Below are 25873 nucleotides of genomic sequence, written 5' to 3'. Positions count from 1 at the left end.
GATCTCAGACGCATACCAGGACCCTGCAGCCACTGGGGACAGAGACCTGTGACCACAGCTACAGACCTGCAGACACGGAAAGTTCGGAGATCCCTGCTGCAGATCCGTGAGTAGCAGAGCCCATCCCTCCTTCCCCCAGGATCGCGGGCAGTGCCAGAGTAACTAACTGATAGACCTACCCCTTGCCGGGGCCTCAGCGCTGCAGAAACTTTGGCCTGAGGGTGCGCGAGCACCTTGGAACTGATCCTGTGCGCACTTCGGGCTTCAGAGCCCTGGGCTGGGAGCGAGGACGCGCACAGCACCAGGAACTAATCCTGTGCGCACTGCTGGCATCGGAGCCCTGGGCTGGGAGCAAAAACGTGCACAGCACCAGGAGCTAATCCTGTGCGCACTGCTGGCATCAGAGCCCTGGGCTGGGAGCAAAAACGCGCACAGCACCAGGAACTAGTCCTGCGCGCACTGCTGGCATCAGAGCCCTGGGCGGGGAGCAATCGCGCGAACGGGAGCTTGTCCGCCTAGCACAGGCCCAGAAACCCCGTTTCTCAGGGCAGGAGGCAGCACCAAGCACCAGTGACTTGACTGTGTTTCTTATCACCTGCGCCTGAGATCCTGATTTCCTGTGCATTCATACTAAGAGCCAGTGAATCCAATTCCTGGTGCAAGGGCACACAGGGACCCTGATTCTCAAGGTGAGGTTGCGCGAAGCAACAGAGACTCTGATACTGAACTCTTGGGGAACTCTGACTCCTGGCGCAAGCTAGGGGGCTCTGCTCAGTGCTAAACACGCGTCAGGGGGGCCTCTATTTCAGCACAGTGCAGGCAGGGTCCCTAATTCTAAGGGCACGCGCGAGGCCACATTGAGTGTTGGCAACACTGACACAGAGCGAGCCTGGTTCCCACCAACCAACAACAACCACACATCTTAGTGTCAGAGCTCTTCAGTGACACTAGGGTGGTGGGAGCCTCCCACTGCGCACGGCCCAGGCCCACGCAACTCAACCTTTGAACCATCAGGAGATAATCAGAATGAAGAGACGACACAATACCCAGAGGAAAGACAATGAAGAATCACCAAGAAAGGAAATTAATGAAGCTGAAGCGTGCAACATGACAGAAAAAGAATTCAGAATGATGGTTGTACAATTCATTCACCGGATGGATGAGAAAATCAACAACCTATGCAAGAATCAGGAAGAAATGAAAAGTGATATAGCTACAATCAAAAACACCATGGAAAGTTTCAACAGCAGACTAGAAGAAGCAGAAGACCGAATTAGTGAGTTAGAAGATAAGGCAGAGAAACAAGCTCAATCTGAACAGCAACTGGAGAAAAGAATTAAAAAACAGGAGGAGAGCCTAAGGGAGCTTCAGGACAACATGAAACGAAGTAACATACGCATAATAGGGCTGCAAGAAGGACAAGAAGAGCAGCAAGGATTAGAGAATCTATTTGAAGAAATAATGACAGAAAACTTCCCAGATATGGGGAAGAAAAAAGTTACACAAATACAGAGAGTCCCAGGCAAGATGAACCGCAAAAGACCGACACCAAGACACGTCATAATAACGATGGCAAATGTACAAGACAAAGAGAGAATCTTAAAGGCTGCAAGAGAGAAACAGAGAGTTACCTACAAAGGGTCCCCCATCAGATTATCAAACGATTTCTCAACAGAAACACATCAGGCCAGAAAAGAATGGACGGAAATCTACAAAGTGATGCAAAGCAAAGGACTGAATCCAAGAATACTCTATCCAGCAAGGCTATCATTCAAAATTGAAGGGGAAATAAGAAGCTTCACAGACAAAAAAAGGCTAAGGGAGTTCATCACCACCAAGCCAGCAATGCAAGAAATGCTAAAGGGACTGGTGTAAAAAGAAGAAATAAAAAGCCCAGAAAGAAAGCAGCCACAAAAAAATAGAAATGGCTACAAACAAGTACCTTTCAATAATAACTTTAAATGTAAATGGACTAAATGGTCCAATCAAAAGATATCGAGTGGCTGAATGGATAAAAAAACATGACCCATACATTTGCTGTCTACAAGAGACCCACCTCATTAGAAGGGACTCACACAGACTGAAAGTGAAGGGATGGAAAAATATCTTTCAGGCAAATGGAAATGAAAAAAAAGCTGGGGTAGCAATACTTATATCCGACAAAATAGACCTCAAAGTGAAGGCCATAACCAGAGATAAGGAAGGCCACTTCATAATACTAAAGGGATCAATACAACAAGAGGATATAACCCTGATAAACATATATGCACCCAATGCAGGAGCACCCACATACATAAGAAAACTCCTGGAAGGTATCAGGGGAGAGATCGACAACAATACAATCATAGTAGGGGACTTTAATACACCACTAACATCACTGGATAAATCCGCTAGACAAAAACTCAGCAAAGAAACAGCAATCCTAAATGACTCACTAGATCAGATGGACTTAATTGACATCTTCAGAACACTTCACCCCACAGCTGCGGAATATACATTCCTCTCAGGTGCTCATGGGACATATTCAAAAATAGACCACATATTGGGTCACAAGCAAAGTCTCCACAAATTCAAGAAGATTGAAATCATAAAAAGCATCTTCTCAGACCACGATGGCATAATGTTAGAAATAAACCACAATAAAAACAACCCAAAATACTCAAACACTTGGAAGCTGAATAGCATGTTATTAAATATTGATTGGGTTACCGATGACATCAAAGAAGAAATAAAAAACATCCTGGACACTAATGACAATGAAAACACAACAATCCAAAACCTATGGGACACAATGAAAGCAGTCCTGAGAGGGAAGTTTATAGCTCTACAGGCCTACCTCAAAAAAGAAGAAAAAATGGTAGTTAATCATCTAACTCTACAACTCAAAGAATTAGAAAGAGAGCAACAAGAAAAGCCCAGAGTGAGCAGAAGGAAGGAGATAATAAAGATTAGAGCAGAAATCAATGAAATAGAGACCAAAAAAACAATACAGAAAATCAATGAAACCAAGAGCTGGTTCTTTGAAAGGATAAACAAGATTGACAAACCCCTAGCCAGGCTCACCAAGAAGCAAAGAGAGAGGTCCCAAATAAACCAAATCAGAAATGATAGAGGCGAAATAACAACAGACCCCAAAGAAATACAAATGATTGTTAAACAATACTACGGACAACTCTACTCCAACAAACTAGACAACCTGGAGGAAATGGACAAATTCCTAGAAAAATACAACATTCCAAAACTCAATCAGGAAGAATCTAAAAATCTCAATAGGCCAATAACGATGGAAGAAATTGAAGCAGTCATCAAAAAGCTTCCAGCAAACAAAAGCCCAGGACCAGACGGCTTCTCAGGGGAGTTTTACCAAACTTTTAAGGAAGAACTGAAACCTATCCTCCTCAGATTACTACAAAAAGTCCAAGAGGATGGAACACTTCCAAACACATTTTATGAAGCTAGCATCACCCTAATACCAAAACCAGGTAAAGACAACACTATGAAAGAGAATTACAGGCCAATATCCCTCATGAACATAGATGCCAAAATCCTCAACAAAATCTTAGCAAATCGGATCCAGCAGTACATCAGAAGGATCATACACCATGACCAAGTAGGATTTATCCCAGGGATGCAAGGATGGTACAACATCCGTAAATCAATAAATGTGATACATCAAATAAACAAATTGAAAGAAAAAAACCACATGGTCATATCAATTGATGCAGAAAAAGCATTTGACAAAATCCAACACCCATTTTTGATAAAAACTCTCAGCAAGGTGGGAATAGAAGGATCATACCTCAACATAATAAAAGCCATATATGACAGGCCCACAGCCAACATCATACTCAATGGACAAAAACTAACACCATTTCCCCTAAGAACAGGAACAAGACAGGGATGTCCACTCTCTCCACTCCTGTTCAACATAGTCCTGGAAGTATTAGCCATTGCAATTAGACAAGAAGAAGAAATAAAAGGCATCCAAATTGGAAAAGAGAGGAAGTAAAACTGTCCTTATTTGCAGATGACATGATATTATACATACAGAACCCTAGAGACTCCATCAAAAAACTACTAGACTTAATACATGAATTTGGCAATGTAGCAGGATACAAAATTAACCCCAAGAAATCCGAGGCATTTCTATATACCAATAGTGAACTTTCAGAAAGAGAGATTATAAAAACAATCCCATTTACCATCGCACCCCAAAAATTAAGATACCTAGGAATAAACTTAACTAAAGAGGTAAAAGACCTCTACTCAGAAAACTATAGGACGTTGAAAAAAGAGATAGAGGAAGACATAAACAGATGGAAGAACATACCATGTTCTTGGATTGGTAGAATCAACATCATTAAAATGTCCATATTACCCAAAGCAATCTATACATTCAACGCACTTCCCATTAAAATACCAATGGCCTTCTTCAAGGATCTAGAACGAACTCTCCAAAAATTCATCTGGAATAAAAAAAGACCCCGAATAGCTGCAGCGATCCTGAGAAAAAACAAAGTAGGTGGGATCTCAATGCCAGATATCAAGCTGTATTACAAAGCCACTGTTCTCAAAACTGCCTGGTACTGGCACAAGAACAGACATATAGATCAGTGGAATAGAATAGAGAGTCCAGAAATTAGCCCGAACCAATATGCTCAATTAATTTTTGACAAAGGAGGCATGAACATACAATGGAGCCAAGATAGTCTCTTCAATAAATGGTGTTGGGAAAATTGGACAGATATATGCAAGAAAATGAAACTAGACCACCAACTTACACCATACACAAGAATAAACTCAAAATGGATAAAGGACTTAAATGTACGACAGGAAACCATAAAAATTCTAGAAGAATACAAAGGCAGCAAAATCTCAGACATATGCCAAAACAATTTCTTCACTGATACAGCTCCTAGGGCAGTTGAAACTAAAGAGAAACTGAACAAATGGGACTACATCAAAATAAAAAGCTTCTGCACAGCAAAAGAAACCATCAACAAAACAACAAGAAAACCCACCTCGTGGGAAAACATATTTGCCAACGTCATATCTGATAAGGGCTTAATCTCCAAAATTTATAGGGAACTCATACAACTTAACAAAAAGAAGATAAACAATCCAATCAAAAAATGGGCAAAGGATCTAAATAGACACCTTTCAAAAGAGGACATTCAGAAAGCCAAGAGACATATGAAAACATGCTCAAAGTCACTAATCATCCGAGAGATGCAAATCAAAACAACAATGAGGTACCATCTCACACCTGTCAGAATGGCCATCATCAACAAATCAACAAACGACAAGTGCTGGAGAGGATGTGGAGAAAAAGGAACACTTGTGCACTGCTGGTGGGAATGCAGACTGGTGCAGCCACTATGGAAGGCAGTATGGAGGTTCCTCAAAAAATTGGAAATGGAACTCCCATTTGACCCTGTGATCCCACTTCTAGGAATATATCCCAAGAAACCAGAAACACCAATCAGAAAGGATATATGCACCCCGATGTTCATAGCAGCACAATTCACCATAGCTAAGATCTGGAAACAGCCTAAGTGCCCATCAGTAGATGAATGGATTAGAAAACTGTGGTACATCTACACGATGGAATACTATGCTGCTGTAAAAAAGAAGGAATTCTTACCATTTGCAACAGCATGGATGGAACTGGAGAGCATTATGCTAAGTGAAATAAGCCAGTCAATGAAGGAAAAATACCACATGATCTCACTCATTCATGGATAATAAAGACCATTACAAACTTTTGAACAATAATAGATACAGAGGCAGAGCTGCCTCAAACTGATTGTCAAACTGCAGTGGGAAGGCCAGGGAGGGTTGGCGGGGAGGAGGGAGGGGATTAAGAGATCAACCGAAGGACTTGTATGCATCCATATAACCATAACTAATGGACATAAGACACTGGGGGGTAAGGGAGGGCAGGGGTCTGTCAAGGGCGGGAGGGAAAAAAGGACACTTATGTAATACACTTTGTAATACTTTTAGCGAAAAAAAAAAAAAATTAAAAAAAAAAAAAAGAAAAGAAAAAAAAAAAAAAAGAAAATAAAAGATGGCTAAACGAAAAAAAAAAAAAAAAAAAAAAAAAAGAAATATCATGAAGGGAAACATGATTTAAATGTGATCAAAGAAAAATATAATTTAATAAAAATAGAGGAGTGGAAATAATCAGGAGTTAAAAATGGCATAAAGAAAAAAAATCCCATGCATCATTAATTCAGATTTCTGTCTTTGTACATATCTTTGCCAAAACTGTGAAGCAAAAATAAAAATAAAATGTTGATTGCTGTTCTGCTGGGGTGGAGCTGGATGGATGTGAGAAATATGAGGATTTTTATACTGATTATAGTTTTTTGCAGGAGAGTAATCATACAAGCATTTTCTTTCTCAGTTTGAACACTGTTTCATTCCACAGAAAATAATAGATAAGAGATTTTGGAGTGGAGCACACCTACGGATTGGTTCTGATGTCAATCAGTGGTTAGAATGTATTTACTATGCTTATCAAAAATCAAAAGAAAATATTATAACCATTCAGCCACATAAATAGTGGAGCTTTTCCTTGGATTAAACAGATGTTATTGATGGTGAAGCTTTATACTTTTGCTATTTTCACTATGAAACTATAAAACCTGTGAAAAAATGTATGAGCTGTTTGTTTTCAGATTTTGAACCTTGACTAAAAATAAACTCTAATAAGAAAAAAGTATCTAGTAATAACTCATGGTTTCTCACTGCTATGATGTAATCTATAAAGATCTCATCTCTAGAAAGGACATTTAATAATTGAGGTAAATTTGATAGGGTAATAATAGCTTCTTAGTAGCTTCTTTCCATGCCTCCTCCCCCCCAAGTCCTTCATCCCCCTACCATATTCCCCATAGCTAATTTCTGTTGAATAAACTGAAAGACTTTCTAGAAATTGATTAAATTGGCAATGACTGGCACAAAGTGATAAATGTACATCTTTTGGTGACTCGGAGACATAATATTTTTTATTTCTTTAAAATGATAATTAAGGTCTTTCAAAATAGTATTTATAGATTAGACATTTAAAAACAGACAATAGGAACCCTGGCCTATGTTGCTCAGTGTTTACAGCATTTGCTCCCATACCTAAGGGTTGCAGGCTTAATTCATAGTCAAGGGTCAAGTGCATGTATCTGGGTTGCAGGTTTGATCATTGACCCCGGTCATGCATGCAAGAGGCAACCAATCGATGTGTCTCTCTCACATTGATATTTTTCTCTCTCTCTTTCTCTTTCATTCCCCGAGTCTCCCTCCCTCCCTCCCTCCTCTGTCTCTAAAAATCAATGGGAAAAATATCCTTTGGTGAGGATTAACAACAACAAAAAACAAAAGATAATAGGATAGCTGTATACTACATCATTTGTGTATATGTATGTTTCTGAATAAAACCAAATACTAAGGTGCTTGCTTCTAACAGGGAGTTTTTTTGCTCATGTTAACTCAATGATTGAATCTAAACATTTTTGTTATTATCTCAGCAATGATTGTTTTCAAATTACAGTATACTATTGATAGGAGACCATATTTTTCCATGGCAACAAGCACTGTAGTTTTCAGGTATTTTAATTAGCATGACCTTTTAATCTAAATTATATAGGAAAGAAGAATATTTGAGGGCTCAAGTAGGTATGTCTTCAATATGTTAAAATGTCCTTAGATAACTGGGATTTAAAATTTGTGTTTTTTCTTTTCTATAAAGTTAGTTGGGTTTGATCAAATATAGGGTGCAACAGTGAGAATGATTAGAAAGGAGTAGTCTTCTCCAACTTCAGTGATCTTTTAAATACTGATACTGATGATTTAAGAGGGTATTTATTCAGAAGAAAGGCCACAAATGCTACCAGAAAAAGATAGTTCCTGAATCTTGGGTGAGACTCCAAGTTTGGAAAGTTAGCCACTTTTTTGAAAGTTTTAGTAGAATTTTACACATGGGGTAAATGTTTTTATTTCCAAAGCCACATAGATTTTATAATATTGGAGACTTTTAAAAAAGAGAAATTTGGAAACAGAACACTTAAATTAGGCTTTATTTTAATAAGGTTCTACGCTTTTTTTCTTTCTTATTAACTCTGTTTTGTGAATAACTTTTTACAGACCTTTGGTCTGTTACTCTGTATGTGTTATATTTCATTTTAACTGTGTGTGTGCCCATATAATCACATATGCATATGAACAAATATCACATAACTCAGAATTTTATTGTTTATCATTATTTTTGGTGGTTTTTGTATCTACTCTAAAATAAATCATATTTTATCATCATTCAGATAATGTATAATATTTCTGAATAATTTAGAAATTAACAAAAATAGTAAGAGGAATGCAAAATTAAATTCACACATTTCCACTAATATTTTCAGTACTTTTTAATTTATTTTTTATTTTTTTAATATATTTTTTATTGATTTTTTACAGAGAGGAAGGGAGAGAGATAGAGAGTTAGAAACATCGATGAGAGAGAAACATCGATCAGCCGCCTCCTGCACATCCCCCACTGGGGATGTGCCCGCAACCCAGGTACATGCCCTTGACTGGAATCGAACCTGGGACCTTTCAGTCCGCAGGCCGACGCTCTATCCACTGAGCCAAACCGGTTTTGGCTTCAGTACTTTTTTTATGGGTAATATAAAAAAATATAGTTGTTACCATAGTGAAAGTTAATATCTTGATTTGTTCAATTTCATATTATTATATAAGGTTTTCTTGTGCTATTAAAAATTTCATGTTTCTAACCACTGCATAATACTGTAAGCTATGTATCTATTTTGAACTATTTTTAATTAATGATGTTAATGTAACATTGCCATGTACAGGCTTTTCTCTAATATGGGGTTTCAAAAGAGAATTTTGCAGTAGGCAAAATTAGTATTTGAAAGTACATGATTATTTTTAAGAAAGTAGTTCCAAAAGCATATTTATTTAACTTAATTTATTTATTTAGCCATTTTTTTCTCTTTATTTTCCCCCCATCACCATTTATTCCCCATACCTTCCTCCACCCACCTCCCTTGCCCTGCAATCACCATACTGTTGTCCATGTTCATGAGTTCTTTCTCTCTTTTTTCCATTTTTTGCTCATTCACTCCATAGCTCCTCAACACCCCCCACCAGAGATGTCTGCCTGCTCTCTAACTATGAGACTGACTTTTTTGATTATTAGACCCATTTGGTTCATTATATTTCACATATGAGTAAAGTCATATTATGGTACTTGTCTTTCTCTGACTGGGTTATTTCACTTAGCATAATGTTTTCTAGGTCTATCCATGCTGTCACAAAGGGTAAACATTTCCTTTTTATGGCAGAGTACTATTCCATCATGTAAATCAGTGATTCCCAAAGTGGGCGCTACCGCCCCCTGGTGGGTGCTGCAGCGATCCAGGGGGGCGGTGATGCCACAGGTGCATTTGTTTTAACTTTTTTTGTATTACCTTTCTATTCTGAGTTCAATAAATAGTTTCATAATTTCAAACTTTAATGTTTCTAATTTACACCTTTCTTTACTATATTTTACGAAAAAGGTAGAAACATTAATACATATATCTTTCTGTTTAATTGCTATTAAAATTTAAAAAAAATTAATTTCCAGGGGGCGCTGAGTAATATTTTTTCTGGAAAGGGGGCGGTAGGCCAAATAAGTTTGGGAATCACTGGTGTAAATGTACCACAGCTGTTTTATCCATTTATCTACTAATGGACACTAGGGCCACTTCCAAATATTAGCTATTGTAATAACACTGCAGTGAACATAGGGGTGCATAGATTCTTTCAAATTAGTGTTTTGGGTTTCTTTGAATAAATTCCCAGAGGTGGAATTGCTGGATCATAAGGCAGATCTATTTTTTAAATTTTGAGGTAACTTCATACTGCTTTCCACAGTGGCAATCGGGCCAGCAGGGGAGGGCAATTGGGGGCAATCAGGTTGGCAGGGGAGGGCAGTTGGTGGCAACCAGGCCTGCAGGGTAGGGCAGTTGGGGGCGACTAGGCCTGCAGGGGAGGGCAGTTGGGGGTGACCAGGCTGGCAAGGGAGGGCAGTAGGGGCGACCAGGCTGGTAGGGGAGTGGTTTGGGGCAATCAGGCAGGCAGGCAGGCGAGCGGTTGGGAGCCAGCAGTCCTGGATTGTGAGAGGGATCCCAGATTGGAGAGGGTGCAGGGTGGGCTGTGGGACACACACACACACACACACACACACACACACCTCGTGCACGAATTTCATGCACCAGGCCTCTAGTAATTTTACATAACTGTTAATTAATTGGGGACTAATTATTCAACATTCTGATTTTTAATTCTTTATTTATATCTTCCCTCTAATTGCCTATCTTTTAAGGCACTTAATTTATAATTAATAACTTCACCAGGAAGGTTGTGGTGGAAAAAAAAAACAACTGAAGCTGCAAATCAAACTACTAAGTAATATATAGTAGCTTTAATAAGATGTTTTTAAATTTAAAAAATTTTTTTGAAGTAGAGGAATTTGAATATTTCACTTGCTAATGTTTTTAAAATTAGTTTTAAGAAATGTGTGTTTCTCACATGTATCAAATATGGCAAAACATCACTACATTAAAATAAGCATGCAAACAATATTAGATTTATATCTGTGCAATTTTGTGATAAAATTTCAGAAAGAAGCTTTAATTCATTTTATGTCTTGAATTTTCTGTAGCCACGTCCCTTCTGCACCTTTTCCTTTATACTGCTGGGATCCTTTTGTACCTTAGAGTTCTGGGCTTTTGTTCAACTCCCCTTCACATTCTTTTCATCTCCCACTAATTACCAGCTGGAGCAGAGTAACTCTGATATAATTTCACAAGATAACTTAATATTATTCTTCATTATTTTCTGCACATAACCACTCCTGTTTTGGAAAGGAAATCTAGAAAAGAAATAGCCATATAATTCTACACATTTCAAAAAAGGAACACTTGTAATTCATTCTTTACATCTTTTGTCATAAAGAATTCAGAAGCCTTAAGGCCAGCTAAGAAGCTGAGGTTAAGATTTTCTTAATGGTTAGATGTCTCAGTGGAAACATTTGTTTTCTTTTTAACCATGTGATTTATGGCAGAAGATGGCCAGCTTGCTGGTAGATGTCTATTGGGAACTGTTTTAAATCTCTAGGTTTTATATCCATTTGAACATTTCGGATTTCTATTTTCCCCACTTGGTAACAAGTAATAGACAAGTTTAAGCCACTGGTATGTTATATTATTAGAGGAATACTGGGCAACCATTAAATACCTAAAACAAATAAATAATGAACAATTTTTAGATTGCATGTAGAAAAATTTTTATTTTTGAGGGTCATATATTGCTTTTTACAAGCTTTCTTTATGAAGACTTAATTTTGTTATGTTTTAATGATAATTTTTTGCTTGTAAAGTCTCACTAACATGCATTTCAGGTTTTGACATTCATAGCATGTTCATAGAATAGGTGTTCCTATATCCAAGTGTGACTAAAAAGACCTATCTGTAACAAATTGTGTTGATAAATGGCATCTGCCTTATAAACATTCTCTGTGAAGTTTCTTTCTTCTTTCAATCTTTCTATGACTGATAATTTTGTTTGTTGCTGTATTTTCTCAACATTAATAATGACATATAACTATGTGTTAATAAAAGTTCTACATCCAAAATCACTCCTAACTGCACTTACCTCCTTTCTTATCCCTTCTCTAATGCTCTTGTTGATCCCCCAACTGGATCCTAATGCAGAAGGCAGGTATTCTGAATGTTTATGTGTTTTATCTTTAGTATCTAGCACAGTGTTGGCATCTATACTGAGTGGCCAAATTATTATGACCACCTGACGTTTGTAGGCAAATTAGCTATAATTTCACGCTGAAGTTGCTAGAGGGCCAGGCCATTATAAATAGGAAAGCAGGTTGTTTACCACGGCAGTAGAAGTGATTTTTTTCTGAAGATATGGGTAAACAACGCGATTTAACAGCCTTTGAACGTGAGTGGCCAGATTATTATGACCACCCCATTGGTACTTCGTTGGGCCACCTTTTGCCTTCAATACTGCAGCGATTCTTCTTGGCATTGACTCCACGAGATGTTGAAAGGTGATGTGAGGAATCTGACACCATGCCTGATGAATAGCACTGTCCAGTTCTGTGAGATTTGATGGTTGTGGAACCAGCTGCCTGATGGCTCTTTTAACTTTGCCCCACAAATGTTTAATTGGGTTGAGATCTGGTGATTGTCGGGGCCACCTAAGCAAGGTAAAGTCTCCCTCATATTCTTGAAACCACTCCTTCACAATACGAGCACCGTGGCATGGCACATTATCTTGTTGGAAGAAGCCATCTCCATTGGGATACGCCATCAACATGATAGGATGAACCTGATCAGCAACGATACTTAGGTATGTTGTGCTATTCAGACGTTGTTCCACATGAATTAAAGGGCCCAAATCATGCCAGAAAAACATGCCCCAAGCCATAACACTGCCCCCACCAGCTTGAAGGGTTGTACTCATGCATGTGGGGTGCATGCTTTCCTGCTATTTCCGCCAAATTCTCACTCTGCCATCTGCATGATGCAACTGGAAACGTGATTCATTGGACCACATGACTTTTTTCCAATGCTCGACTGTCCAATCCTTGTGTTCCTGTGCGAATAGGAGATGTTTTATCTTGGTAACTGCAGACAGCAAAGGTGTTTGAACAGGCCTTCGGCTTTCATATCCCATAGGATGCAGTGTACGGCTAATTTGCCTACAAACGTCAGGTGGTCATAATAATCTGGCTACTCAGTGTATACAGACACTTAATTGTCTGTTGGATAAAAGAAAGAAATACTTTAGTTTTTATAATTAAGGTAATAGTTGTATTCTAAAATTAATGGATGCCTGTATTAAAAATTCAAACCAGCAGAAGACTATAAATCAGTTCTACTCCTCAGAGATTATCAGGTTTAGGTGACAAATTAAACACCAGTCAGACTGTCAGCTGCAGAACCTGATTTGTTCAAGCAGGCAGGGGGATAATTTGGCCAGGCTCTGGTGCTGAATCTACTAGTAGGTGACAAAGAGAACAAGGATTGAACCTATCCCTTTCTTTCACCTGGTGCGATACAATCTGTTTCCTCCCCAGGTGTCAGGATTGTTACTCTCCCTCCAGAGCCATGACATTTAGTGTGTCTCAGCTCCATAAATATAACTTAACCTCTTTTTTTGCTATCATCTTTCCATGATCCAGACCTTTCCTATGGAAGAATTAGGTGTGAATGGGACAATGACTGAAAGTGGGAATTTATAGATTTAAAATGAGAACAGGCAGAATGGGTTTCTTTTCTAGCCATGTTCCTCTCTTTACAAGTAGGAGTGGAGTATGGGGAAGTTGGATTTAACCAGTACATTCATTTGCTAGGGCTGTCCTAACAATGTATTTCAGACTGTGTGGCTTAAACAACAGAAATTTATTTTCTTAGAGATTCTAGAAGCCTAAAATTATCATGTCAGTAGAATTGGTATCATCTAGAGGGCTTTCTCTGTGGTGTACAGGTGGCAGCTTCTCTGACTTTGTATAGTCTTTCCTCTCTGTGTGTCTGTGACCTGATCCCCTTTTCTTATAAGGATGCCAGTCTTATTGGATGGAGGCCCACCTGTATGAAATCATTTTACCTTCACTGCCCCTTTAAAGATCTACCTCCAAATATTGTATAGTTACATTCTAAAATACTGGGGATTAGGAGCTTACATATAAAATTTTTTAGGAGGGCACAATTCAGCCCATAACTACTAGTACTGGAGTTTTAAAACTTCAATATATTAGAGTGGGAAAGGGCATATGTAAGAGATGTGAAATTTTGTTCTCAAATAGCTTACTATTTAAGAGGGACAAGCAAACAAATATAATGGCCAATTAACTTTTTAAATATATATGGATATATGCAAAGAAAAAAAATAAAGTGAGGTAAGGAAATAGAGAGTGCATTGTTATTTTATATAGGTTGATAGAAAAGCTCTCCATGGCTTGACATTTGAGCAGGATAGAAATAATAGCTGAAGGTGATTCTGGTCAAGATGGTGGCATAGGTAAATACAGTACTCGCTGTCACCCACAACCACAGCAAAATTACAACTAAAATACAGAACAACCATCACTCAGAACCACCTGAAATCTAGCTGAACAGAGGTCCTACAATTAGGGAATTAAAGAAGAAGCACATTGACACAGGTAGGAGGGGTGGAGTTGCAGGGCAGAATGGTGGGAACTGCTGGTCCCACACCCATTTGTGGCAGATAAAAATCAGGATGGATATCTTGGCTGTGGAGGTTTCCCTGAGGGGTGAGGAGTCCCTGATCCACACCAAGCCCCCCAGCCCAGTGCCGGGGGTTTCAGTGCCAGGAAGAGAATTCCCCACAACTTTTGGCTGTAAAAACCAGAGGGTGTTGTGGCTGAGTGACATGCAGGCTACTGGAGTCTCAGGCAGTTCCTCTAAACTGGCCCATGCAGAGACTTACTAAGATTCTCTCCCTCTGAGTTATACCAGTAGTGCTGGGGCAGCAGCTTGAAAGGAACCTGGGACATTTGGAGAGGAACTAACTTGTCTGGAATCTGGCGAGAGCTGGAGGGGCTGCTTTCTTCTAGACAGAAGGGCTGGCAGAGGCCAGTTTCCTCTGCTAGGCCCTCCCCATCATAGAGCCAGCAAACAGGCACCATATCTGAGTCTCCATCAACCTGGCTCAGACTTTTTGCCCCACCCTGATGATTCCCTGACACCCAACCCCTCTGAACTTGCAGGCTCATCCAAGCCATTTCCAGTGGCTTTTCTATACAACTGTCCTTTCTTGCCTCATGCTTTGGACTTTCATAAAATCTCTCAATCATCAGCTGGTGTCAGTGTGCCCTGTATAACTCTCAGTAAGTGACCCAAGGCCTGGGTCAGCAGCAACCCTCCTTGGTTTACAGCATGACATCTCCTGGGTATCTACAAGGTCAACACAAGTAGTAGCCATCTACAGATTGCTTTGTAGATCATGCTGGGTGGTCCTGGCCAGAGCCCAGGCAGAGGCTGACTTTATACCTTCTGGGAGGACCCAGAGCCAGTGCACCTGGTGGTCAGCAACTTAGACCACACCAGTTTACAACCTTACCACCTCCACAAGTGACACATTCAAGGGGCGGACTCAGTGAGCACCAAAGCCCCACCAAAGCAAATTTTGCTCCATAGTGTCAGCTTCTACACAACAGCTTTTTCAAAACTGAATGGGCCTGGGGATCAGTTCCTCCCAGTGATGGCAACAGCTATCAAGGATCAACTATAATAGGACAGTACATACAGCTCAAACAGTGGCACCTGGAATGCCCAGCTCAGATGACTAGCGAGGCTGAACCACTGGGCCCTATGGGATACCTAATACACAAGGCCACTCTACAATGTTCACGAGACATAACAGATCTACCTAATACATAGAAACAAACACAAGGAAATAACCAAAATGTGGAGACACAGAAACATGTCACAAATGAAACAATAGGAGAAATCTCCAGAAAACAAACTAAATCAAATGGAAGCAAGACAACTAGTAAATAAAGAGTTCCAAACAATGGTTATAAGGATGCTCAATGAATTTAGTGAGAACTTCAAGGAATTAATGAGAAGATCAAAGACATAAAGAAGGACCGGTCAGAATAAAGGATATATTCACTGAAATAATAATTTACAGGGGATCAACAGTAAAGTAGAGGATGCTGAGATTCAACTCAAGAATTTGGAAAATAAGGAAGCAAAAAATACCCAATCAGAACAGCAAAAAGAAAAAAGAATCCAAAAATATGAAGATAGTGTAAGGAGCCTCTGGGATAACTTCAAAGGTACCAACATTCACATTATGGGGGTGCCAGAAGGAGAGGAAAGGGAGCAAGAAAATGAAAACCTATTTGAAAAAATAATGACAGAAAACTTCCTTTACCTGGTGAAAGAAATAGACATACAACTTCAGGAAGCCGAGAGAGACCCAAACAAGATAAATCCAAAGAGACCTATGCCGAGACACATCATAATTAAAATGCCAAAGGTTAAAGACAAAGAGAAAAATCTTAAAAGCAGCAAGAGAAAGCAGTCACAAGGGAGTGCCCATATGACTGTCAACTGATTTCTCAACAGAAACTTTGCAGGCCAGAAGGGAGTGGCAAGAAATATCCAAAGTGATGAAAAGCAAGGACCTACAACTTAGAGTACTCTATCCAGCAAAACTATTTTTTAGAATTGAAGGTCAAATAAAGAGCTTCCCACATAACGAAAAGCTAAAGAAATTCATCGCCACCAAACCAGTATTACATGAATGTTAAAGTCTCTTCTTTAAGAAAAAGAAGAAAATGAAAAAGAAAAATCAATGAACAATAAAATGGCAATTCTAGATAATAAAGAGGGAATATGAAAATTGACCGTCACTCCACCACAAAGATGGCGGTGCCCACTGCGGAGGCAAGGGTGTCTGTAACACAAGATGGTTGTGTCCACAGCGGAGGTGGGGTTTCTGTAACACAAGATGGCTGCACCCACAGCGGAGGCTGACTTCCTGTAATGAGCTTTAACGAGTAATCAGCAGGGACCTGAGGCTGTGCCCCCAACCCCTGCCCTGTGGGGCTTGACAGGGGACCTCAGGCTGTGCCCCCAGCCCCAGCATCGGGCCAGGGGACCTGAGGCTGCACCCACCCGCCCCGGTGCCAGGCTGGGGGACCTGAGGCCACGCCCCCTGCCTGGTGGTGCTTGACAAGAGACCTCAGGCTGCGCCCCCTGCCCCAGTGCTGGGCTGGGGGACCTCAGGCTGCTCCCCTCACCACGGGCCAGGGAACCTCAGGTCGTGCCCTCCCGCCCAGCGGGGCTTGACGGGGGACCTGAGGCTGCGCCCCCCACCTGGCGGGGCTTGATGGGGGACCTCAGGCCATGTCTCCCCCCCCCCCCCCGGCAGGGCTTGACAGAGGATCTCAGGCCATGCCCCCCGCCCTGGCACCAGGACAGGGGACCTGAGGCTGCGCCCCCAACCTGGTGGGGCTTGACAAGGGTGGGACCGGCCAGGTCTGGATCTACCCAATGGGGAGGGCCAGCTGGGTCTGGGTCTCATGCAATTTTGAAGCGCACATGGGTGGGGGGGACTTGACTCTGGGTCCCGTGGTGCGCCCCAGACTCTCACAGGAGGTAGATTTTCATATACATTTTACTAATTTTCTTTCATCTCTGACACTTCTATTACAGAGAAAGGGTAAATAGCAATATTAAAATATTTCCTCTAATTAATCCCCTTTTAATGTGCACAAATTTCGTGCACCGGACCACTAGTAAATACATATTTATCAACAACTGAATCTCAAAATCAAAATAAATGAATAAGCTGAACAGAAACAGACTCTAGATACAGAAAACATTTTGATGGTTGCCAGATGGGATGGGGGATGGAGGTATGGGTAAAAAAGGTGAAAGGATTTAGAAGTACAAATTTGTAGTTATAGTGTAGTCTTGGGCATGTAAAGTACAGCATAGGGCAGTGATGGCGAACCTATGACACACGTGTCAGAGGTGACAAGCGAACTCATTTTTTTGGTTGATTTTTCTTTGTTAAATGGCATTTAAATATATAAAATAAATATCAAAAATACTATGGTTGCAAATATCAAAAAATTTCTATATGTGTCACAGCACCAGAGTTAAGTTAGGGTTTTTCAAAATGCTGACATGCCGAGCTCAAAAGGTTCGCCATCACTGGCATAGGGAATAGAGTAAATCATGTTCTAATAACTACTAGTATGTAAGGTGTCAGATGGGTATAAGATTTTTGGGGAATGATCACTTAAGGTTTATAATGTGAAACTAATATAATATTGTATGTAAACTATAGCTGAAAATAATTTAAAAAATAATGATAAAAATAGAAGTAATAGCTGAAGGAAAGAGGAGCAGAAAACAGCATAGGTACATGCCCTGAGACAAGATAATGATAGGTCTATGTAAGGAATAGCAAGGAGATCCAAGTCACTGCCATGGATAACAATGGTAGATGGGATCAGAAATCTATTAAGAAGTAGCAGCCCTCTTATATAGTGATGCCTATAATTTCTTTAATCAAAAGTGGATGAAGTCATATGATAGGTACATAAACATTTTGTTTTTACCTTTAAACAATGGGGGATAATTTACACAGAATTAAATTGCACATATCTAAAGTGTACAATTCTATGAGTTTTGACAATTGTTGTATCCTGTGTAACTAAATCAGAAACTACATCTATTAAATCTACTTTTGATTATTAAATATAAAATATATTTGTAATACTCACAAATCTTATTATTAAGTATATTTATGATTTAATATTAAACATATTTGTAAGTATTGGACATGTTTGTAATGCTCATCTTATTTTCTGACCCCCTGAATACACACATACTCACCATACATTACTTCTGGAAGGATTAATGAGGAGAATCCTCATTGTTTTTTCTTGTTCTTTTGATGATGTTCAAGATGATAATAATATTACCATTACTATTAATAATAGGTACTTTATAGTGAGACCCTCTTATGAGTCAGACACTGTTATAAGAGCTTTACATGTATTAATTAGCTTAATACTCATCATAACCTTATGAGGTAGCTACTATTCATATTTTATGACTAGTAAAAGGGAGGCATGGATCATTTAAGTAACTTGAATTAAGCCATATAATTGGTGAGTGTTGGGACCCAGATTCAAATCATGGCATTGTAACTCTGAAATATATATTTCTAAATTTTAAGCCAGGTTGCTTCCTAATAGTAAAATCTTATGAATATTTAAATTTTCCTTAGTTTAAATGCAAATCAAGGCCTATATAACTTTCTTGCTCCCATTCCATCTTTTTTCCATGAAAGGAGTTTATTTTACTTTACCTTTGTTTGCTTCTATGTCTCTTAATATATCTTTCAGTGTGGTTTAGTTTTGGACCCTTTGGTTTAGGCTGAGGGTATAATCTTCAAGTTCAACTTCATTTTAGATCTTCCTTCGTACAAAGATCAGTCTTCCTGTCAATAAGACCTGTAGCTAATTCGGTGTATTTGTTCAGTGCTTACTCACTTGATTTATCGGTCCATAAACCAAATTCCGCAAAATAGTCCAGTCACCAGTTCACAGAAGCTTCTGCATAGCCAACTCTTAAAGTGTGTTGGGTGCCTAAAACTTCTGGGAGCATTAACAGCTGTCTTAAACTAGCTTCCTGGAACCTTTGGCAGCCTCAGTACAGCCTCATAAAATAGACTGAATAAATTTGCACCTATTAGTCAATTTTCTACAAAGGAAAGTATATGACTACAGATAAAAACAAGTTTGACATTAACTAAACTGGACTACTTGGATAAGGGATAACTTCTAATTAAAAACAAAAACAAAAATGTTTTATTTTTGTTTTAATAACATAGTTACCAAACTTCTAAACTTTATTCAGATTTTGCTCTTTTTTATAAGTGAAGTCCATTTTGACAAAGATAGGGAAATTGGTGTATATTTTCAAACAGAAGTCGTGTAATATCTCACAGAATATCTGGCTGATACTATTATTTAGTGGGCAGGAAGAAAAGGAAAGGCAATCTGACTGGGAAGACGGTACTTGATAGTTTTCTAACTCTTGAATATTTTCTACCTAGAGAAATATTTTTAAAGGGAAATAACTGTGCTAAGAAGGTTTTGAAACAATTAGAAAAAGGGTTGTAATTTTGGATAGAAGAGCCAGTAGTTTTTATGCAAAGTTGGTCATGCTCCACATGGGCTTGGCAAGCCCGGGATATTGCAGGACTTGGACTTGGTTTGAGAGACAGAACAGTGTTTGCAAAATAAGTAGGGGCTTGCTGAATGAAAAACATAATACAGATGCTGATTCTCTTAAATAAACCTGGTCCACCAACTGTGCTTATGTTGGGGAGTTTTACTGTGTATATTATACCATCCTTCTGCCCAACCAGTTCAATTTTCTTGCGAAGGGTATTGGAACACAGTATATAGGATTACTATTTTACAAGCGCCAGTAGATAAGACCTTTGTGAATGATAGCATGTAGTATATTTTCAAGGTACAGGTGGAATTAAAACCTTACAATATATAAGAAAATCCAATTTCATAAATAAAAATTTAAACAGCAACTTACTTTTATCTCATAAAATACTAACGTTAGACTTTTTTCGTATTAATGTCTTGATGTATAGATCTAGCAGGTTATGGAATTAGAATAACTTGAATAACTCTTGAAATGGTAATAAGATGTGATTTTCGCTTTTTATTATAGCTAAAGTTAAAATTAAATTCTCAATAACTTCTACTGTTAGGCTTTTAGGAAATGACTTATCTTAGACATTTTAATATTTAATATTAAGTGATTTCAGATTTTTCTATTATAATAATATTCTTCCTACTTTCTTTTTAAAATGTCCACATTCTTTATTCTCCTAAAGCACAATATTTTGTGAAATGGATAGGATAGAATATATCTGTATATATAAAAGACTAAGTGCTGTCCATCTGACTGATAGCTTGATGCGCACTGACTAAAAGGGGGCAGATGCTCAACGCAGGAGCTGCTGTGACATGCACTGGCCATTTAAAAATAAACAGCACCACAGACCTGGTGCCGACAAACCAACACTCGGCTTCCCCCATGTGGGACACAGGCCCTGCCACCACCAAGGAGCGACACCCCACCAAATTGCAGCTGACACTGCCAAGACCCCATGGCGCCAAATGCGGCCAACAGCCCAGCCCAGCCAGGAAATGGTGGCTGTGGGCACTGGGTAATGACGTCACATAGCAATGCCTGGCTTCCTCTCCCTAGTGACTAGCCTCCTTGCAGTTTCTTCAGCCCAAGAACATGACTTGCTTTATAGCCAGGTGCAAACATTTTACACTGTAACCAAATGTCTGTGAAGCATTTTCCCGTGCCTCATCTCATTTGATCCTCACAGAAGTCCTGGAGTAGGTAGATAGGAGAATCCTATTTTTTCATTAGCAAGACAATGGAGATTTAGAAAGTTTAGAAACTTGACCTGACTGAAAAGAAGAAATGGTGGGAGTTGAAAATGACTTCAGGTTTTCTCACTGCGCAGAATATAGTCAAACACTGCTGCAGTTAAATATTTTACCCTTTGTTCTCCCTGTGTGATCTACAATAATAATCTGCTTCCTGTTGATATTTACTGCTGTGTTGCTGACAATTACCTGAAAGAGAAGTTGGGATGCTTCACTGGGCTGGAAAAAGTTTAGCTACATCTGAAAGCAGGTCTAATTAAGCAAGTTTATTCTATATCTATAAAAGGCTAAGTTGACTCACACATGCGCGATACATATAAAGCTCTTGCTGGTGCCAGTCGAACGTGTGTTTCAACCTGTCATTGTCGATCGTGAATTTTATTGACACTTTTATTATAGAGAAAGAGTGAATAGTGATATTAAAATATTTCTTCTAATTAATTTCCGTTCAGCGTGCACGAATTCGTGCACCGGGACACTAGTGTTATAAAAAAAGAAAATGAAAAACAGAGCAGCAAAATGCCTATCTAAAGTCATCGTTTTACGGTGTTTGTTTGTTGTTTTTTTTTGGTTTGGCTATTTTTAAAAAAAATATATATTTTATTGATTTTTTACAGAGAGGAAGGGAGAGGGACAGAGAGTTAGAAACATTGATGAGAGAGAAACATCGATCAGCTGCCTCCTGCACACCCCCTACTAGGGATGCGCCCGCAACCAAGGTACATGCCCTTGACCAGAATCAAACCCGAGACCCTTGAGTCTGCAGGCTGACGCTCCATCCACTGAGCCAAACCAGTCAGGGCAAGGTTTGGCTATTTTTGTTTGTTTAGTTTTGTTTTATTGTTAAGGTACTGCCTATATTTTATACAGGGATATAATTATTTTTAAAATAGATTTTCATATTTTGAGAGAAGCCAAGTTTTAAATAACAAATTATTGAGTCCATAAAATAAGGTTTTAAAACATTTGGCATGACTTCAACAAATAAATTTCGAGGAACAAGATAAAAAGAAATGGAGTGTGAACTAATATATTAAGAGTCTTAAGAGACCTATCAACCAACCATAATATATTTAATAGAAACCTGATTCAAACCAACTAAAGGTTAAAAATTAAATTATGAGATAATCGGATCCACAGTTAAAAACCAAGTGGATCTTGAATGACATTAAGAAATTACTGTTTGACTGATTTGACTTTGGGTGGTGGATGCAATATACTGATTATGTATCATAGAAATGTACACTTGAAACCTATATGATATTAATGGCTAATGTTACCCCAATAAATTTAATACAAAAAAGTAATAAAATAAAATGGAAAAAAATTACCTTTTGATATTTCTTTAGGTGTGGTAATGGTATTTTGGTTATATTCTTAATTCTGTATCTTTTAGAGTTTCACACAAAATATTAACTGATGATATGATGTAATGTCTGAGATTTTGTTCAAAACGATCCTGGGTGTATATAGGAAATGAATGGTTGTTACAGAGTAAAATAAATTGGTCATATGTTCACAGGTTTTGAAGCTAGGTGATGAGTATATAAGTGTTTATAATATTATCTTCTTTATTTTTGTGTGTATTTCAAATTTTCCTTAATTAAATTTTTTTTTCTTAAGTCATGCTGGTAAAACCATAGAAGAAATGTTGAAAACATTCTATTTTTGACCTTTTAAGAAAAAAGTGGCATGAAATGAAATGCTGTCATACTTTGTTCCCTAAATGCTTTAATTGGTAAGTTTTATTTAAATATTTTTACTATGTATATTACTGAATTCCCAGTTGGCTAAGTCAACATATTAAATGATGAGATCATGATCTTGTCAATATTTTAAAACTTTACTGATTTTATTGATTATATGTTCCTCATAGATATAGTATTTAGTTTGATAAGTTATAGAACTCCAGTCCTATATAATAAAAGGCTAATATGCAAACCTACTGAACGGTGGAACGAGCGGTCGCTATGACACGCACTGACCACCAGGGGGCAGACACCCAACACAAGAGTTGCTCCTGGATGGTCAGTGCGCTCCCACAGAGGGAGCGCCACTCAGCCAGAAGTCTGGCTCACGGCTGGCAAGCACAGTGGTAGTGGTGGCAGCCTCTTCCACCTCTGCGGCTGTGCTAAGGATGTCTGACTGTTGGACATCCCCCTAGGGCTCCCGGACTGAGAGAGGGCGCAGGCTGGGCTGAGAGACCCCCTCCCCCCGAGTGCACGAATTTTGTGCACCAGGCCTCTAGTAACATAATAAAAATGTAGGTTCCCTTGTATATATTAATCTCTTTTGAGTATGTACCTTTATTGGTGACTTTGAACATGAACTGTTATAACTGACTGTCATAGTGTCAAATGTTTATTTGGTAAAAAATGTTGCTTCTGACTGGTTCAAGCAAAATACTTCCCAAAGTGCAGCAGCAACAGCACAATCTGTCATATTTGCAATGAGGAAAATTGGCAAGGATTACAAAAGTTACTTAAGAAAGATCTTCACAAGGAGATGAAGCACAAAAGGAAATGCCACATACGTGGGATGTAGGGCAAATTCCTGAGGAGATCACAGAAAAATAGCAGAAGCTAGTAGGAGTTGGGTCAAAAAAGCTCCGTAAGAAACAGGATGCCACATTTGTGGCCTAACTATTTATTTCTCCAAGTTTACTGTTAATTCCAACATCGATCAAACTCATTATTTTGTCAGTTTCTTCCCATTCTGAAGTGAATGCTGGTGATCTTTTGGAATTCCCTTTAGAATTGTGTTCAGCAGTTGAAGAATCAATCTAGTTAACTCTTGAGGTTTTCTCATTTGAAGGATAGGCAATGAGATCAGAATCTGATTTAGATACATTTTTGATAAATGCATGTCAGTCAGGGATTTTGACGATGACATTCTCCCCAGGGTTCAGGCTCTCTCCACAAATTCTCGGTGTTCATAATCCATTAGTCTCCATTCCAGGATCTACTCCTACTTGTTCTTGTTCCAACAATGGTATGGTTTTCGACTTGGTTGTTCTTTCTTGTGAAAAATTATTCTACTGACAACTGTGGGTTTAATTTTCTTTACCAAAGGTTCTGAGTTATTTTCAATTGGAGACTACTTGAGAGCCAATGGACTATTTGCCAATATGACTTCATCTTGTCCTTCATGTTCATCTCTTTTCCCATAGAGATTAAATGGATTTTCAGGGGACTCTCAGGTTGGAGAGCATCCATGGAGAAGGCCTGCAAATTGCTCAGGATCATATTCTTTTGGGAGATCACAGTCCTCTTGTTGAGAGAGGTTATCTGTATGGTTAGTTTTCTCACTGTTAACCTCAGTGATTCCCACAGAAGAGGTGGGTGGGCTAACCGTTGGCTGGATAGAAAGCTTACACACTCTGGGAATGTGTTGATTTAGAAATATTCCTGGTTGTGATTCATTCGATGAAAATTCAGAGAGGACATAATAGATGTTGTTGTTGAGGTTGGGTCGAATAACTTTTACAATATTTTTGAGGGCAGTGTCGGAAGGGATGGAGGAGAGCAGTCAGGTGTTGGGCCTGTGGAGCTGTTTCTATGGTTACTCATTCCTGTAGCAGAAATTGCTCTGTCAGAGGCATTATCAGTTCCTGGGTAAGGAGCTCTTGCAATTTCTAAGGAGCAAGGTTTCTTTGTAACTGCTGTGTCCCTGAGATCACATAGAAAGTTCTTGTTTCCTGCAGGAAACATATCCAGAGAAGCAGATGGTATAGTTTCTATAGTGCACTTCATCGTTGGCTAGGACTCAGTTCTACATGGTGAAAGTTCAAAGTGATTCCCACTGGGCTGGTTCCTTCAGGAGGTCCTGGGGAAGAATCCATTCCTGTCATTCAGCCAACTCCACCCCCATTCCTTGGTTCAGGTTGCATCACTTCAACCTCTGCTTACATCATCACATATCCTTCTCTCTAAAGTCATCTTTTCACTTTATGACATAGCTAAGAATGGTGTTGTTTATGTCTCTTTTATCCATCTTTATAATAAAGGATTTTATATAATGCACTAGAGGCCCGATGCACAAAATTTGTGCAAGAGTAGGCCTTCCTTCTTCTGGCTGCCGGCACCGGCTTCCCTCTGGCACCCGGGATTTGGGCTCCTTCCCCCTCCCCCATTACCAGCATTCACCCGGGATGCAGGCTTCCCTCACGGCCCCGGTTTTGTCTGGAAGGTCGTCCGGAAGGACATCCAGTCTAATTAGCATATTATGCTTTTATTATTATAGATAGAGACTTTATTATAGGATCTTTTATTTTAAGGTATTCTTTATAAATCTGGGAATGTGCATTGGTAACCATCAGTCTTGTATATACTTTTTTTCTAGGACTTTTTTTCTACAATAAATGAAGGGACCTCCTCCACCAAAGACAGAAAATTTGACAGCTTGAGTTGTTTCACATTCATACTCAGTAAAGCATACACATAGGAAATACATAGAGAAGAATCTTTCTCTTATCAGGTTTAGCGGCTCAGTTCCAATGGTTGGCTGTAATCTTTACAAACAATAAAGTAAAAATGAAATAATCAGCATGGAATTTTTTTCAAGAAAAATAACAAGCAGACAATAAACGCTAAATATCATGTATTTCTTAAATTTGTACAGTTTGCTTCTTTCTTTCTTTCTTTTTTTGAAAAAACTATGCTGAATAAATGTAAGTTTTATATAAATATTGAAAGTAGACCTTTGGTATAATAATTTTCTAAACTGTCACTTTATATAAATTTTGAATCTGTTATAATCTGGTTAGGTTGTAACAGGGGCAACAGCATTTGTGTTGCTTTTGATACAAAGGCAGCTGCC

At 38.9% G+C, this 25873-nt stretch overlaps 1 protein-coding gene and 1 pseudogene across 3 annotated transcripts in view; one reads left to right on the top strand and one right to left on the bottom strand.

Moving 5' to 3' along the window:
- GALNT13 (polypeptide N-acetylgalactosaminyltransferase 13) overlaps positions 1 to 25873 on the top strand; it is a 491703-nt gene that overhangs the window by 55961 nt on the left and 409869 nt on the right. The window lies entirely within an intron of this gene.
- LOC139015785 (ankyrin repeat and sterile alpha motif domain-containing protein 1B pseudogene) lies at positions 23694 to 24807 on the bottom strand (annotated as a pseudogene).

This window comes from Myotis yumanensis, unplaced genomic scaffold, assembly GCF_028538775.1.
Source record: "Myotis yumanensis isolate MYYU_CA2020_CCGP unplaced genomic scaffold, mMyoYum1.0.hap1 SCAF_8, whole genome shotgun sequence".
Classification (NCBI taxonomy): Eukaryota; Metazoa; Chordata; class Mammalia; order Chiroptera; family Vespertilionidae; genus Myotis; species Myotis yumanensis.
The sequence above is the reverse complement of the archived record's forward strand: the minus strand, read 5'-3'. Positions and strand labels throughout refer to the sequence as shown.